Raw genomic sequence first — 11,262 nt, 5'->3', positions numbered from 1 at the left:
GTCATTTTTTTCAAGTAGGTTTTCAATTTCTTTCTCCTCTCTTTCCAGCACCGTCATGATGCTAATGCTGGTACACTTGAAGTTTTTCCAGAGGCTTTTTACACAATCTTCATTTATTTATATTCTTTTCACTGATTTGGTTGAATATTTTTTGCCTTCTTATAGTCCAAATTTTTAATTAGCTTTTCAGCTTCACATACTTTTGTTCTCTGTAAGTTACACTTAATTTCAGTTAGTATATCAATTATTTCAAAATGGTCATTTATATGTTTGAAGTTCTAAGTTCATTGAGCATATTAATGACCAGTGTTTTGTACTCTGTATCTAGTATATTGCTTCTCTACATTTTGTTTTGTTCTATTTCTGGAGTTTTGTTCTGTTCTTTGATTTGGGGCATGTTTTTTAATCTCTTCATTTTGGCAATTTCCCTGTTTGTTTCTTTGTATTAGGTAGAGCTGCTACATCTTTCAGGATTGGTAGAGTTGCCTAATGTAGTAGGTGTTTTATAGGTTCCAGATGCACAGATTTCCTGATCACCCAAGCTGGGCCCTCAGGTGCAACTCTCACTCCCGTTTGGGCTCTTTACAGTCTCCTCTTTTATTGAGCTTTTATGTATTTAAAATTTTTAATTTATTTATTTTAAGAGGGGGCAGATAGAAAGAGTGAATAGTAGGATAAGGAGCAGGAAGCATCAATTTTCAAATGTGATTTGACCAGGCAATCCTGGTGTTTTAAAAGAGTGACCTCAGCATTCCATGTTGACACTTGATCCACTGGGCCATCACAGGTCAGGCCATCTTACAGTTGAGCATTGATTGTTGTTGGCATGTCAGTGGAGAAGGCAGTTACCCAGAGGTTGATCCAATTTGCTGCAAAGACTGGCCGTAACCTCTGACCAACTACTGTGGAGAATAGATTATGCAGAAACCCATCGCACAGAGAAGGACTTACTATAATGTCAATAGGGCTCTGATGCTTGCTGAGTCTTCCCTTTTAGTTTGTAACTTGTGAATGTGGCTAAGTGGTAATATTTCCATATGATCTGAAGCTGTCCACTGGGTTTGCAGACTCAGGGGATCCCTGGAAGTAGTAGGCCACAGTCAGCTACCACCTTTGTGCTTCCCTGTAACAACATGGTATAAGCTGCAAAATGATTTTCAGCCTGACCAGGTGGTAATTCAGTGGATAGAGTGTTAGAGATGGATGTGGAGGACCCAGGTTAGAAACCTCCAAAGTGCCAGCTTTAGTATAGGCTCATATGATTTAAGGAAGGCTCAGCACCTTGAGCTCAAGGTCGCTGGCTTCAGCAAAGTGTCACTTGATCAGTTGTAGCCTTCCAGTTAAGGCACATATCAGAAAGTAATCAATGAAAAACTAATGTTCCACATCAAAGAATTGATGCTTCTCATTTTTCTCCCTTTTTGTCTTTCTGTGCCTATCTGTCCTTCTCTCTGTCTCTCTATCTCTCTCTCACACACACACACAAAATGTAATTTGCTGATGTCTGCTCTTTGTGTTGGACTTCGAAGTGTCGGGGCAAGAGGCAAAGTTTGAAACCATTGGCATGCAGGACCTGGGGCTACTTAGCAAGATGTACAAACATCCTGAGGCCAGGTGCTGCTTGTTTGAGATTGTAGAAAATTCTGAGGCATTACTTAAGACAGGACAATCATATGGAAAACCACTTGAAACATCATTATGGGCCCAAAAATAGGGTGCAGTGTCCTTAGGTAATCACTGGGGCAGGGTAAACATGGGACCATATTGGATAGATTTACATATGCCATCTGCTGGACTTCTTGTGGTGAATAATTTATCAGAGATCCAATAATAGTCTCTGCCAGCACTTCTGTCTGGGAGAAGGCTGTTGCTCCAGCTTTTTCCTTGATTCAATCCAATTCATTTCTTTCCATTTTGTCTCTTTTGCCTTTCTTTCTGCTGCCCCAGTGATTGAGCTCAGAGGGTGTCAGTTTAAGGATGTGTGTGGAATTTGCATACACTTTAAGAAAACTGCCTGAAACACCAGTAGCCCTCTGTTTTCCTCAGCCTCAATCCTCAACCTCAGCCTCAATCCCTCTGAATTTTTTACACCAAAAGTTATGGAGACTTCTCTTTCTGTCTCTGGAACTCTGGGATGTTGTCTGGGTGTGGGACTGTGACCTTTGTTTCTTAGGTGGTTATGAGATTACTCTTCATTTAGTCTAAAGTTGGTTATTCAGAATGATTGTTATTAAATTTAGTTGTAACTCCTGGCAGGAGGTGAGTGTAACATCCATCTACTTTGCCACCATCTTGAATATTGCCCTGCTATTTATTTTGGTGTTTTTACTAACCAGTTCTGCTGTTAGTCTTGATGTTATTTTAATACTAGCAGTTATATGCTAGTACAAGTTTTTCTCCATCTTTTGTTTTGCTTAGGTGTGGATTTATTTTGAATTATTCTGTTTAGGACTTGGAGTATAATTTGAAGTATTATTTCTTCATTTGTAAAAACTTTGGCCATTATTTCTTTTTTTTTTTTTTTTTTTTTTTTTTAATTTTTCCGAAGCTGGAAATGGGGAGGCAGTCAAACAGACCCCCGCATGCACCCGACCGGGATCAACCCGGCATGCCCAACAGGGGGCGATGTTCTGCCCCTCTGGGGCGTCACTCTCTCGCATTCAGAGCCTTTCTGGCGCCTGAGGCAGAGGCCACAGAGCCATCCCCAGCGCCCGGGCCATCTTTGCTCCAATGGAGCCTCGGCTGTGGGAGGGGAAGAGAGAGACAGGAAGGAGAGCGGGAGGGGTGGAGAAGCAGATGGGCGCTTCTCCTGTGTGCCCTGGCCGGGAATTGAACCCGGGACTCCCGCACGCCAGGCTGACGCTCTACCGCTGAGCCAACCGGCCAGGGCCATTATTTCTTTAAATAGCATATTTGTCTCATTTTAAAAATAAGTTTCTAGAACTTCTATTTGACAGATGCTGGAGTTTCTCGTTCAGTTTTTTAACTTTCTTTGTAGTTTCCATCTCTCCTCATCTCTGTGCCAAATTCTATGTAATTTCTTCATAGCTATTTTTACCCTGATAATTTTATTTTTATTTATCTTTTGCTTACTATTGAAGCTGTCTTTTAAGTTTATTCAGTGATTATATTTTCTTCTCGATTGTTTTTTATATCTACCAATTTCCATAGATTAATTATTCTTTCATAATCATGAATATGTTACACATATTTTTTTTTTTTAATTTTTTTTTTTAATGGGGTGACATCAATAAATCAGGGTATATACATTCAAAGAAAACATTTCCAGGTTATCTTGTCATTTAGTTATGTTGCATACCCATCACCCAAAGAGAGATTGTCCTCTGCCACCCTCCATCCAGTTCTCTCTGTACCCCTCCCCCTCCCCTCCCCCTCTCCCTCCTTCCCTCCCCCCACCCCCCTTAGCCACCACACTCCTGTTCATGCCTCTCAGTCTCGCTTTTATGTCCCACTAATGTATGGAATCCTGCAGTTCCTGTTTTTTTCTGATTCGCTTATTTCACTCGGCACAATGCTACCAAGACTCCACCATTCCGCTATAAGTGATCCAATGTCACCATTTCTCCTAGCTGAATAATATACCATGGTGTATATGTGCCCCGTCTTCTTCATCTAGTCCTCTATTTTTTTTACAGTGATTAAAAGCCTTTAAGCAAACTCTTGGCCAATACAGCAAGAATCCATAAATGAGTAGTGTCCTTAACATGTTCCCCAAGTCCAAGTTGGCCCCCTCACCATGCCAAATCCCTGAAAAATGCAACCCAACCACAGTTCAGTCTGTTAGGAGCTGTCACAGGGAGCAGGAGTCCAGGAAAGTTCCCCACAGGAAAAGTCCGTATGGCACTGGAATTGTTGTCACCATTCTATACTTTGCAGCTCATGTCCAAGTCCCAATGACCGCTGCTTCTAGCTGGTAATGATTCAGGTAGACTGGAAAAAGCCATTTGCAGCATGCATGGATATGGAGCTTCTGTTCTCCTCTGCCTGGAGAGTTGAGACCAGGTTGCTTTTCCCTGGAGCTCTGTGACTGTGGCCTGGTAAAGAGAACCTTGGGATACACTAAGCTGGGTGGCAAAGGTAAATTCATAATACAAGTTGGCAAAAGGAGGAAAGAGAGCTCTAAATTAAGAGTAGGTCCCAGCCTGAAATATGAGTGGGGCATTGAGGTAGGAGGAATAAAGGAATCACTATATATTAAGCAAAGCAGCAGAAAATAGGACTATCAACACCCACAACAGAGATCTTTGAGGGAAGAATAAAGAACCTGACTATTCAGGCAAAACATAGTTAAGTGGCCCTTGTGCAAATGAGATCAGTTTACCTGCTTCTTGGAAGAAATACCCTAGGCTCGTCCACAGTGTCGTAGATGGGGTCGACGGCCCTGGGCACCTTCAGCCTTCAGTGGCAAACCCCAGCATTCTGGGCAAGGTTAGGTCATAGGTGGCTGGAGCAGGCCTGGAAGAGACTGAACCCTCCCTTAGAGGAGCGAGGGGGAAGCCCACCTTCCAGTGTCCCTGTTTCCTCACAGCAGAGGCGTGTAAGCCTGGCAGGCTTTAGCTCAATGACCTTCCTTTCCACTATTGAAGCAGGACCCAGATGGCATCCTATGAGACCCCTTTGGGGTGCTGGAGCCTTTAAGGGTGTATCCTAAAAGCTGGTAGTTCCCCCTGATCTCTATTGGGCTTTTTCTGCCTCTAGGTATCTTAAAAGCCATTCTCAGAAGATCTCGCTGAGGGGTTTGAGGATCCCCATCCGCCTATATAAATCTTTTCCATATATCTGGAGCTATTTGGAAAAAAGACAGAACAGTGTTATTAGCTAGATCTAAAAAGAAGGTAGATTTGGTGTCTCCTGTTCATCAGCTTTCAAAAGAAATGTAAATTTTTTTTTTTTTTTTTAAGTTAAAAGCATGATATGGTAGACCCGTCGGAGTCATTGGCCTGGTGTGCAGGATTCCCGGGTTCGATTCCTGGCCAGAGCACACAGGAGAAGCGCCCATCTACCTCTCCACCCCTCCCCCTCTCCCCCCTCCTGGTCCCTCTCCTCCCGCCCACAGCCAAGGCTCCACCGGAGCAAATCCACCCTGGGCACTAAGATGGCCCCATGGCCTCCGCCCCAGTTGCTAGAATGACTCCGGTTTTAACAGAGCAACATCCCAGATGGGCAGAGCATTCCCCCCCGGTAGGCATGCCAGGTGGATCCCAGTCAGGCGCATGCAGGAGTCTGTCTGCTTGCCTCCCCATCCCCATCCTCAGAAATATACAAAAAATAAATAAATAAAAGAAAAAATACAAAAAAAAAAAAATACAAAAAAAAAAAAAAAAAGGGGGGGGGGCATTCCCTTGTGCTAAAGCACCAGGGAGCATGGAGTGAGCTTGAGTATGTCCTATGAAACATGGAGCTCTATGTTTACATATAAGACTTTGAAGAAGGAGGAACTGCTGAAATAGTTTGTCAGCATTTGTCCCTAAGACAGCAGTCTTTATAGTGGGAACACCATACGTAAATATTTGCTGTCTGTCTATAGATTAAGGGGGGAATATGGCCAATGCTGAAAAGCCATGATCTTTGTGCCCCTCCCCTCCCCCAACCCCCTCCCTCTCCTCCCCCCACCCTGTAACCCCAACACTGTTGTTCATGTCTCTGAGTCTCTTCTTTATGTCCCACCTATGTGTGGAAACATATAGTTCTTAGTTTTTTCTGATTTACTTCTTTCACTCAGTATAATGTTATCAAGGCCCATCCATGTTGTTGTAAAAGATCCTATGTCATCATTTCTTATGGCTGAGTAGTATTCCATAGTATATATATACCAAAGCTTTTTAATCCACTCATCCTCTGATGGACACTTGGGCTGTTTCCAAATCTTTGCTATTGTGAACAATGCTGCCATAAACATGGGGGTGCATTTCTTCTTTTCAAACAGTGCTATGGTGTTCTTGGGGTATATTCCTAACAGTGGTATAGCTGGGTCAAAAGGCAGTTCGATTTTTAATTTCTTGAGGTATCTCCATACTGTTTTCCACAGTGGCTGCACCAGTCTGCCTTCCCACCAGCAGTGCAGGAGGGTTCCCTTTTCTCCACATCCTCGCCAGCACTTATTCTGTGTTGTTTTATTGATGAGCGCCATTCTGACTGGTGTGAGGTGATATCTCATTGTGGTTTTAATTTGCATTTCTCTAATCATTAATGATGTTGAACATTTTTTCATATGCCTATTGGCCATCTGTGTGTCCTCTTTGGAGAAATGTCTATTCATTTCTTTTGCCCATTTTTGGATTGGATTGTTTGTCTTCCTGGTATTAAGTTTTACAAGTTCTTTATAAATTTTGGTTATTAACCCCTTATCAGACGCGATGTCAAATATATTCTCCCATTGTGTAGTTTGTCTTTTTATTCTGTTCTTATTGTCTTTAGCTGTGCAGAAGCTTTTTAGTTTGATAAAGTCCCATTTGTTTATCCTGTCTTTTATTTCACTTGCCTGTGGAGACAAATCAGCAAATACATTGCTGCGAGAGATGTCAGAGAGCTTACTGCCTATGTTTTCTTCTAAAATGCTTATGGTTTCATGGCTTACATTCAAGTCTTTTATCCATTTTGAGTTTATTTTTGTGAGTGCTGTAAGTTGGTGGTCTAGTTTCATTTTTTTGCAGGTAGCTGTCCAGTTTTCCCAACACCATTTGTTGAAGAGGCTGTCTTTACTCCATTGTATTGTCTTACCTCCTTTGTCAAATATCAGTTGTCCATAGAGCTGTGGGTTTATTTCTGAGTTCTCTGTTCTGTTCCATTGATCTATGTGCCTGTTCTTATGCCAGTACCATGCTGTTTTGAGTACAGTGGCCTTATAATATAACTTGATATCTGGAAGTGTGATACCTCCCGCTTTTTTTTTCCTTTTCAGGATTGCTGAGGCTATTCGTGTTCTTTTTTGGTTCCATATAAATTTTTGGAATATGTGTTCTATGTCTTTGAAGTAAGTCATTGGTATTTTAATTGGTATTGCATTGAATTTATAAATTGCTTTGGGTAATATAGACATTTTAATGATGTTTATTCTTCCTAACCATGAGCACGGTATATGCCTCCACTTATTCGTATCTTCCCTGATTTCTTTTATCAATGTTTTATAATTTTCTGAGTACAAGTCTTTAATCTCCTTGGTTAGATTTATTCCTAGGTACTTTATTTTTTTGGTTGCAATGGTAAAGGGGATTGATTCCCTGATTTCTCTTTCTGACAGTTCATTATTAGTGTATAAAAATGCCTCTGATTTCTGAGTATTGATTTTATATCCTGCCACCTTGCCAAATTCTTTTATCAGGTCTAGTAGTTTTTTGACTGAAACTTTAGGGTTTTCTATATACAATATCATGTCATCTGCAAATAATGATAGTTTTACTTCCTCTTTTCCAATTTGGATGCCTTTTATTTCTTTTTCTTGTCTGATTGCTGTGGCTAGGACTTCCAGAACTATGTTGAATAAGAGTGGTGAAAGGGGGCAACCCTGCCTTGTTCCTGATCTTAAGGGGATAGCTTTTAATTTTTGCCCATTGAGTATGATGTTGGCTGTGGGTTTGTCATAGATGGCCTTTATCATGTTGAGGTATGTTCCCTGTATTCCCACTTTGCTGAGAGTTTTGATCATGAATGGGTGCTGGACTTTATCAAATACTTTTTCTGCATCTATTGAAATTATCATGTGGTTTTTCTCCTTTCTTTTGTTTATGTGATGAATCACATTGATTGATTTGCGAATATTGTACCAGCCTTGCCTCCCAAGAATAAATCCTACTTGATCATGGTGTATGATTTTTTCCATATATTGCTGGATCCGGTTTGCTAATATTTTATTGAGGATTTTTGCATCTAAGTTCATCAGGGATATTGGCCTATAATTTTCTTTTTTTGTGTTGTCTTTGCCTGGTTTTGGAATCAGAATTATGCTCGCCTCATAAAAGGAGTTTGGAAGTCTTCCTTCCTCTTGAATTTTTTGAAATAGCTTGAGAAGGATAGGAGTTAGTTCTTCTTTGAATATTTGGTAGAATTCACTTGTGAAGCGATCAGGCCCAGGACTTTTCTTTTTTGGGAGTTTTTTGATAGCTGTTTCAATCTCATTTGTTGTAATTGGTCTGTTTAGGTTTTCTGATTCTTCCAAATTGATTTTTGGAAGATTATATGATTCAAGGAATTTGTCCATTTCATCTAGGTTGTCTAGTTTTTTGGCGTACAGTTCTTCATAGTATTTTCTTACAATATTTTGTATTTCTGTTGTGTCAGTTGTTATTTCTCCACTCTCGTTTCTAATTTTATTTATTTGAGTCCTCTCTCTTTTTTTCTTGGTGAGTCTTGTTAAGGGTTCATCGATCTTGTTTACCTTTTCAAAGAACCAGCTCCTGGTTTCATTGATCCTCTGTATTGTTTCTTTAGCCTCTATGTCACTTATTTCTGCTCTGATCTTTATTATTTCCTTCCTTGTACTAGCTCTGGGCTTTACTTGCTGTTCTTTTTCTAGTTCTTTTAGATGCAGGGTTAAGTTGTTAATTTGAGCTTTTTCTAGCTTCTTTTTTTTTTATTATTTATTTATTTATTTATTTATGCAATCATTTAGCTTTCAAAATGCATCAATATATACCTCAAAGACAGAAAAATCAAATTATAATCTTGGCATGCTTTTCTTTCTTTTTTTTTTTTTTTTTAAATAAATTTTTATTAATGTTAATGGGATGACATTAATATTTCAGGGTACATATATTCAAAGAAAACATGTCTAGGTTATCTTGTCATTAAATTATGTTGCATACCCCTCACCCAGAGTCAGATTGTCCTCCGTCACCCTCTGTCTAGTTTTCTCTGTGCCCCTCCCCCTCCCCCTAACTCTCTCCCTCCCTCCCTCCTGCGTCCTCCCTCCCCCCACCCCTGGTAACCACCACTCTCTTGTCCATGTCTCTTAGTCTCGTTTTTATATTCCACCAATGTATGGAATCATGTAGTTCTTGTTTTTTTCTGATTTACTTATTTCACTCCGTATGATGTTATCAAGATCCCACCATTTTGCTGTAAATGATCTGATGTCATCATTTCTTATGGCTGAGTAGTATTCCATAGTGTATATGTGCCACATCTTCTTTATCCAGTCTTCTATTGAAGGGCTTTTTGGTTGTTTCCATGTCTTGGCCACTGTGAACAGTGCTGCAATGAACATGGGGCTACATGTGTCTTCACGCATCAATGTTTCTGAGGTTTTGGGGTATATACCCAGTAGAGGGATTGCTGGGTCATAAGGTAGTTCTATTTGCAGTTTTTTGAGGAACCACCATACTTTCCTCCATAATGGTTGTACTACTTTACATTCCCACCAACAGTGTATGAGGGTTCCTTTTTCTCTGCAGCCTCTCCAACACTTGCTATTACCTGTCTTGTTGATAATAGCTAATCTAACAGGGGTGAGGTGGTATCTCATTGTAGTTTTGATTTGCATTTCTCTAATAACTAATGAAGCTGAGCATCTTTTCATATATCTGTTGGCCATTTGTATTTCTTCCTGGGAGAAGTGTCTGTTCATGTCCTCTTCCCATTTTTTTATTGGATTGTTTGTTTGTTTGTTGTTGAGTTTTATGAGTTCTTTGTAAATTTTGGATATTAGGCCCTTATCTGAGCTATTGTTTGAAAATATCAGTTCCCATTTAGTTGGCTGTCTGTTTATTTTGGTATCGGTTTCTCTTGCTGAGCAAAAACTTTTTATTCTGATGTAGTCCCATTCATTTATCTTTGCCTTCACTTCTCTTGCCATTGGAGTCAAGTTCATAAAATGTTCTTTAAAACCCAGGTCCATGAGTTTAGTACCTATGTCTTCTTCTATGTACTTTATTGTTTCAGATCTTATATTTAGGTCTTTGATCCAGTTTGAATTAATTTTAGTACACAGGGACAGGCTGTAGTCGAGTTTCATTCTTTTGCATGTGGCTTTCCAGTTTTCCCAACACCATTTGTTGAAGAGGCTTTCTTTTCTCCATTTTGCGTTGTTGGCCCCCTTATCAAAGATTATTTGACCATATATATGTGGTTTTATTTCTGGGCTTTCTATTCTGTTCCATTGGTCTGAGTGTCTATTTTTCCGCCAGTACCATACAGTTTTGATTATTGTGGCCCTATAATATAGTTTAAAGTCAGGTATTGTAATGCCCCCAGCTTCATTCTTTTTCCTTAGGATTGCTTTAGCTATTTGGGGTTTTTTATAGTTCCATATAAATCTTATGATTTTTTGTTCCATTTCTTTAAAAAATGTCATAGGAATTTTGATGGGAATTGCATTAAATTTATATATTACTTTGGGTAATATGGCCATTTTAATTATATTTATTCTTCCTATCCAAGAAGAAGGAATATTTTTCCATCTCATTGTGTCTTTTTCTATTTCTCTTAGCAATGTCTTGTAGTTTTCGTTATATAGGTCCTTTACATTCTTTGTTATGTTTATTCCTAGGTATTTTATTTTTTTTGTTGCAATCGTGAAGGGGATTATTTTTTTGAGTTTGTTTTCTAATATTTCATTGTTGGCATATAGAAAGGCTATGGACTTTTGTATGTTGATTTTGTATCCTGCGACCTTACTGTATTGGTTTATTGTTTCTAGTAATTTTTTTGTGGAGTCCTTTGGGTTTTTGATGTATAGGATCATATCATCAGCAAAAAGTGATACCTTTACTTCTTCTTTTCCGATATGGATGCCTTTTATTTCTTTGTCTTGTCTGATTGCTCTGGCCAGAACTTCTAGCACCACGTTAAATAAGAGTGGAGAGAGTGGACAACCCTGTCTTGTTCCTGATTTAAGGTGGAAAGTCCTCAGTTTTACGCCATTTAATATGATGTTGGCTGATGGTTTATCATATATGGCCTTTATCATGTTGAGATATTTTTCTTCTATACCCATTTTGTTGAGAGTCTTAAACATAAAATTGTGTTGTATTTTATCGAAAGCCTTTTCTGCGTCTATTGATAAGATCATGTGGTTTTTGTTCTTTGTTTTGTTGATATGGTGTATTACGTTAACCGTTTTACGTATGTTGAACCATCCTTGAGATTCTGGGATGAATCCCACTTGATCATGATGTATTATTTTTTTAATATATTGTTGTATTCAATTTGCCAGTATTTTGTTTAGTATTTTGGCATCTGTATTCATTAGAGATATTGGTCTGTAGTTTTCTTTCTTTGTGCCATCCTTGCCTGGTTTTGGTATGA

The sequence above is a fragment of the Saccopteryx bilineata genome, chromosome 6 (assembly GCF_036850765.1).
Source record: "Saccopteryx bilineata isolate mSacBil1 chromosome 6, mSacBil1_pri_phased_curated, whole genome shotgun sequence".
Taxonomy (NCBI): Eukaryota; Metazoa; Chordata; class Mammalia; order Chiroptera; family Emballonuridae; genus Saccopteryx; species Saccopteryx bilineata.
Note: the sequence above shows the minus strand (reverse complement) of the source record.